The sequence below is a fragment of the Ovis aries genome, chromosome 6 (assembly GCF_016772045.2).
Source record: "Ovis aries strain OAR_USU_Benz2616 breed Rambouillet chromosome 6, ARS-UI_Ramb_v3.0, whole genome shotgun sequence".
NCBI lineage: Eukaryota > Metazoa > Chordata > Mammalia > Artiodactyla > Bovidae > Ovis > Ovis aries.
Genome location: NC_056059.1, coordinates 11,629,158 through 11,636,211, shown reverse-complemented (window position 1 = coordinate 11,636,211; position 7,054 = coordinate 11,629,158). Strand labels below are relative to the sequence as shown.

Genomic DNA, 7,054 nt, shown 5'->3' with positions numbered 1-7,054 from the left:
CTCTTTGAGACCCCATGAATTACAGCACGCCAGGCCTCTCTGTACATCACCAACTCCCGGAGTTCACTCAGATTCACATTGATCGAGTCAGTGATGCCATCTAGCCATTTCATCCTCTGTCATCCCCTTCTCCTCCTGCATCGTCCCCCAGTCCCTCCCAGCATCAGAGTAATTTCCAATGAGTCAACTCTTTGCATGAGGTAGTCAAAGTACTGGAGCTTCAGCTTTAGCATCATTCCTTCCAAAGAAATCCCAGGGCTGATCTTCAGAATGGATTGGTTGCATCTCATTGCAGTCCAAGGGCCTCTCAAGAGTCTTCTCCAACACCACAGTTCAAAAGCATCAATTCTTCAGCACTCAGCCTTCTTCACAGTCCAACTCTAACATCCATACATGACCATTGGAAAAACCATAGCCTTGATTAGACAGACCTTAGTCAGCAAAGTAATGTCTCTGCTTTTGAATATGCTATCTAGGTTGGTCATAGCTTTTCTTCCAAGGAGTAAGCGTCTTTTAATTTCATGGCTGCAATCACCATCTGCAGTGATTTTGGAGCCCAAAAATTAAAGACTGACACTATTTCCACTGTTTCTCCATCTATTTCCCATGAAGTGATGGGACCGGATGCCATGATCTTCGTTTTCTGAATGTTGAGCTTTAAGCCAATTTTTCCACTCTCCTCTTTCACTTTCATCAAGAGGCTTTTTAGTTCCTCTTCACTTTCTGCCATAAGGCTGGTGTCATCTGCATATCTGAAGTTATTGATATTTCTCCCGGCAATCTTGATTCCAGCTTGTGTTTCTTCCAGTCCAGCGTTTCTCATGATGTACTCTGCATATAAGTTAAATAAGGAGGGTGACAATATACAGCCTTGACGGACTCCTTTTCCTATTTGGAACCAGTCTGTTGTTCCATGTCCAGTTCTAACTGTTGCTTCCTGGCCTGCATACAGATTTCTCAAGAGGCAGGTCAGGTGGTCTGACCCATCTCTCTCAGAATTTTCCACAGTTGATTGTGATTCACACAGTCAAAGGCTTTGGCATAGTCAATAAAGCAGAAATAGATGTATTTCTGGAACTCTCTTGCCTTTTCCATGATCCAGCGGATGTTGGCAATTTGATCTCTGGTTTCTCTGCCTTTTCTAAAACAGGTTTGAACATCAGGAAGTTCATGGTTCATGTATTGCTGAAGCCTGGCTTGGAGAATTTTGAGCATTACTTTACTAGCATGTGAGGTGACTGCAATTGTGTGGTAGTTTGAGCATTCTTTGGCATTGCCTTTCTTTGGGATTGGAATGAAAACTGACCTTTTCCAAAAATGAAAACTGCTGAGTTTTCCAAATTTGCTGGCATATTGAGTGCAGCACTTTCACAGCATCATCTTTCAGGATTTGAAACAGCTCAACTGGAATGCCATCACCTCCACTACCTTTGTTCATAGTGATGCTTTCTAAGGCCCACTTGACTTCACATTCCAAGATGTCTGGCTCTAGATGAGTGACCACACCATCATGATTATCTGGGTCGTGAAGATCTTTTTTGTACAGTTCTTTTGTGTATTCTTGCCACCTCTTCTTGATATCTTCTGCTTCTGTTAGATCCATACCATTTCTGTCCTTTATCGAGCCCATCTTTGCATGAAATGTTCCCTTGGTATCTCTAATTTTCTTGGAGAGATCTCTAGTCTTTCCCATTCTGTTCTTTTCCTCTATTTCTTAGCATTGATCACTGAAGAAGGCTTTCTTATCTCTTCTTGCTATTCTTTGAAACTCTGCATTTAGATGCTTATATCTTTCCTTTTCTCCTTTGTTTTTCACCTCTCTTCTTTTCACAGCTATTTGTAAGGCCTCCTCAGACAGCCATTTTGCTTTTTTGCATTTCTTTTCCATGGGGATGGTCTTGATCCCTGTCTTCTGTACAATGTCACAAACCTCATTCCATAGCTCATCAAGCACTCTATCTATCAAATCTAGGCCCTTAAATCTATTTCTCACTTCTACTGTATAATCATAAGGGATTTGATTTAGGTCATACCTGAATGGTCTACTAGTTTTCCTTACTTTCTTCAACTTAAGTCTGAATTTGGTAATAAGGAGTTCATGATCTGAGCCACAGTCAGCTCCTGGGCTTGTTTTTGTTGACTGTATAGAGCTTCTCCATCTTTGGCTGCAAAGAATATAGTCAGTCTGATTTCAGTGTTGACCATCTGGTGATGTCCATGTGTAGAGTCTTCTCTTATGTTGTTGAAAGAGGGTGTTTGTTATGACCAGTGCATTTTCTTGGCAAAATTCTATTAGTATTTGCCCTGCTTCATTCTGCATTCCAAGGCCAAATTTGCCTGTTACTTCAGGTGTTTCTTGACTTCCTACTTTTGCATTCCAGTCCCCTATAATGAAAAGGACATCTTTTTTGGGTGTTAGTTCTAAAAGGTCTTGTAGGTCTTCATAGAACCGTTCAACTTCAGCTTCTTCAGCATTACCGGTTGGGGCATAGACTTGGATTACTGTGATATTGAATGGTTTGCCTTGGAAACAAACAGAGATCATTCTGTCGTTTTTGAGATTGCATCCAAGTACTGCATTTTGGACTCTTTTGTTGACCATGATGGCTACTCCATTTCTTCTGAGGGATTCCTGCCCACAGTAGTACATATAACTGTCATCTGAGTTAAATTCACCCATTCCAGTCCATTTTAGTTCGCTGATTCCTAGAATGTCGACGTTCACTCTTGCCATCTCTTATTTGACCACTTCCAATTTGCCTTGATTCATGGACCTGACATTCCAGGTTCCTGTGCAATATTGCTCTTTACAGCATCAGACCTTGCTTCTATCACCAGTCACATCCACAGCTGGGTATTGTTTTTGCTTTGGCTCCATCCCTTCATTCTTTCTGGAGTTATTTCTCCACTGATCTCAAGTAGTGTGTTGGGCACCTATTGACCTGGGGAGTTCCTCTTTCAGTATCCTATCATTTTGCCTTTTCATACTGTTCATGGAGTTCTCAAGGCAAGAATACTGAAGTGGTTTGCCATTCTCTTCTCCAGTGGACCACATTCTGTCAGATCTCTCCCACATGACCCGCCTGTCTTGGGTTGCCCCGCAGGCATGGCTTAGTTTCATTGAGTTAGACAAGGCTGTGGTCCTAGTATGATTAGATTGAGTAGTTTTCTGTGAGTATGGTTTCAGTGTGTCTGCCCTCTGATGCCCTCTTGCAACACCTACCATCTTACTTGGGTTTCTCTTACCTTGGGCATGGGGTATCTCTTCACGGCTGCTCCAGCAAAGTGCAGCTGCTGCTCCTTACCTTGGACGAAGGGTATCTCCTCACTGCCACCTTCCTGACCTTCAACGTGGGATAGCTCCTCTAGGCCCTCTTGCGCCCGCGCAGCCACCACTCCTTGGACGTGGGGTTGTTTCTCCCAGCCGCTGCCCCTGGCCTTGGGCACAGGGTAGCTCCTCCGGGCTGCTGCCCATGACCTCGGATGCCGGGTGGCTACTCCTAGCCACCCCTGACCTCGGACGCAGGAGTCAAACATGACCAAAGCAACTCTGTGTTCACAGACACAAACTTTTTTTGCCTGTGGCAGATCTGCCCCAATGAGAGTTGAGCGTGAAGGTGGTGCAGCTGCTTGGCTTGTGGGGACCCTGGTCACACCAAGTGTGCAGGGACACGGACTGCCTCTGCCATAGGAATTATGACCATATCAGAGTCTTTTTTTTGAGCCTCTTGTAGCTGGTGATCAGAAGTCCTCTTTGGCAAGTCTTTCTCTGTTGCTCTGCCGGTTCAGGCACTTAGAGTGCTCCCTTGCCTGGGGTCCTTCTCTGTTGTTTAGCACTCAAGCACATAGAGTGGCCACCCTGGCTGGGGTCCTACTCTGTAGCTCAGCGTGCCAGGCACTTAAAGGGGCACCCTGGGTGGAGTCCTACTCTGTAGTTAAGGGTGTCAGGCATTTGATGGGGCAGCCTCTCTTTTGTTCAGCTGCGTATGCTGGCTTGTGGGGAGAGAGAGGCTATGGTGATGGCCTTTGCATGACTCAGCAGTATCACCTTGCTTCCATGGCTTCCTGGCTTTCCTTCCCTGGCATTTCCTACATCGCCTAGATCCATTTCTCCACAGTCAACAGCAGCCCTCGCCCTGGGATTGCCCCACAGTCCCTAAACTCCAGCTCCCAGCCGCTGCACCTTCCAGGGGACCTGCGTCCCTGTCTGGGGTATGTATGGCTGCGTTAAGGACTGTCTGATTCTCGTTCCATTTGGGCTGTCATAGATCAGCTGTTTCACTCTCAGCCTTAAATGCTTCCCCTCTGACTCAGACAATTGCCCCACTGTGGGGATCGGCCCCTGCTTCAGCTCCCCCACCCCTGGGGGCAGGTCCAGTCCTACCGACACGCCTGCTTTTCCCCCTAGTGCCTTCATCCTACCCAGTTTTGCTTGGTTCTATATATTCTTTTCTGCTGGCCAGGTACTCCTGTCTGCTCTCAGCTGGTGTTCTGCATGCACTTCTGGATCTGAAGATGTGTTCCTGATGTATCCATGGAGAGAGATGCACTCCATATCCACTTACTTCTTTGCCATCTTTGATAACCCAAAATATCTTAGTAATTTTTGACTGATTGTAGGTTTTTGCTTAATTGTGACTAAGAGTATAAAATATCAGGGAGACAATAGTAGCATTTCTTCTTTAGTTAGATCTGCTAACTCAGTCACTTCAGTCTTATCAAATTAAGTTAATTAGCTACATTTTAGTACAAGGGAAAACCAACTCTAGGAGGATCTTCTACTTCCAGTCTGAACTTCTACAACAAATTAAGGTTTTACTGGTAAGTATTTTGTAGATCGTCTCCACAAAAGCCTGTCATGACTAAAGTCACAATGATGGTGGTTTTATGGTAAATGGAGATGCAATATGTATATATATATATATATATTTCACAATCAAAACCAACAACTTGTGAGACAGTATTCTAGTACACCTTCATTATGACTAGGAACAGCAAGCTGCATTCCTGTTTTCTTAGATCATTATTAAATGAGCTATTTATGAAGATCTGTGGTAATTCAAATCCTGTGGATTTTGCTCTTGTTGTATTTGTTTCCTCAACCTTTTAAATTTAAACTGCCTCAAATTTACTACTGTTGTAAAGACTCAGAATACTTCCACCTGCCAGAGAATATCATTTGTTTGTTCAAAGTGACCTTGATTTTCTTGGGAAAGAATACTATACTGATGAAATGTTTTTTCTAGGTTTCCACAGCTGCTTATGAGAGCCTGTGGTAAAAGGAAAAAATTTAGATTGATGTATTTACTTTTTAAGGTAGAGAAAATGTAAATAGTGTTGTGTGAGTTTTAGTTTCATAACACTTGCACTCTCCAACTCAATTATTTAAATACGAATAAAAGTGAATTCCTTCAATATTGGTACAAAGCTAAATGCTTCATTGAATAAACAGACATGAACAGACTTCTTAGGAAAATAAATGAGATGAAATGGCATTGAGGCAAACCAACAAATCCCCACAAAATTATAGACTGTGTATTTCCCTTTAAAAACTAGCTTTCAGATAAATAAACTGATAACTAGATAGTATACGTGATTTGCCCAAAATTATACAAGTAGAAGATTCTAAGGGATTGTTTTGAGGCTTCAACAATTTGTGTGCCAATGAACAACTACATAACTGAAGTGTGTATCAACATTTAGGAGGCTGAGTGGTAAACTTTGTCATTAACACTTCCTATAGGTTGCTACTCCAGACTAAGTGTAGGAAATCTCTGCTGTGCCAATACTTGTCTTAAGAAGACCACTTATTTACAAATGGTCACCTAGCCAAGGATTTACTATTTCTGTGCAACCACTGACTTCAGAATGGTCTTCTCTCTGCCCCCTTGACACTATTCTTCATTCTTCATTCCCTTTTCCAGGCTCCAAAATTTATTATTTGCTAATTCATCTCTATGGGCCTCAGTTTCCTCATTTGTAGAATGTGAGATGGGGCCGGGCTAACGATGGCTGGCATGTCGGCTCTGAAGCGACTGGCGCCTTTCGCTCACGTTGGAGGCCACCAGATCCCAGGTGATCCAGGCCGAGTTCTTCAGTGCAACCATGTGGTTCTGGATTCTCTGGCGCTTCTGGCACGACTCAGATGCTGTGCTGGGTCACTTTCCTTATCCTGACCCTTCCCAGTGGACGGATGAGGAATTGGGTATCCCTCCGGATGATGAAGACTGAAAACGGAGGCTCAGCTCTTGCCAAATGGGTGCACCCCATGTTTCTTGTTATGTTTAACATTTGTCTGTAAACATGTTTTGACTTTGCACCTATGATGGTTCCAAAGAAACAGTGCATTTTATAACAGCATAAAGAATAATTAACACATCATGTCTAATTTCTGCTTTTCCTGTTTTCACATTTGCTGTCATTCTGCCCCTTCTTCCCCTTATACACTTTTAGTCTCATCTTCCTTTTCCTTTTATGTTTTAAAAAATTACTTTCTTAAGCTTTGTTACAGTATAGGATCCCATTTGTCTGTCTATTGATCAAAGACTTTAAGCACCAGCTCTGCTGGACAAGATAGATAGGGAGCTTGTTTGTAGTTGCAAAAATAATTCTAATGAAAAATTTGAGCATATGGGAATGTTACATATTGGAATTGTGTGGAAATTAACTCTTTCAACAGTAAAAGGTTATGGCCCTTTCATTTTCCAGATCAGGAGGTTTTTCTTTCAAAAGGAAGATACTGTTTTGAGGTGGGTCTCTTGTAAGCAGCATATAGAGGGTCTTGTTTTTGTATCCATTCGGCCAGTCTTTGTCTTTTGGTTGGGGCGTTCAACCCATTTACGTTTAAGGTAATTATTGATAAGTATGATCCCTTTGCCATTTACTTTATTGTTTTGGGTTCGGGTTTATACACCCTTTCGTGTTTCCTGTCTAGAGGATATCCTTTAGAATTTGTTGGAGAGCTGGTTTGGTGGTGCTGAATTCTCTCAGCTTTTGCTTGTCTGTAAAGCTTTGATTTCTCCTTCGTATTTGAATGAGATCCTTGCTGGGTACA

General features: G+C 42.8%; 1 pseudogene; it reads left to right on the top strand.

Annotated features, from left to right (window-relative positions):
• The first annotated feature begins 6,008 nt into the window (after positions 1 to 6,008).
• LOC114115265 (NADH dehydrogenase [ubiquinone] 1 beta subcomplex subunit 2, mitochondrial-like) lies at positions 6,009 to 6,700 on the top strand (annotated as a pseudogene).
• Positions 6,701 to 7,054: the final 354 nt, after the last annotated feature.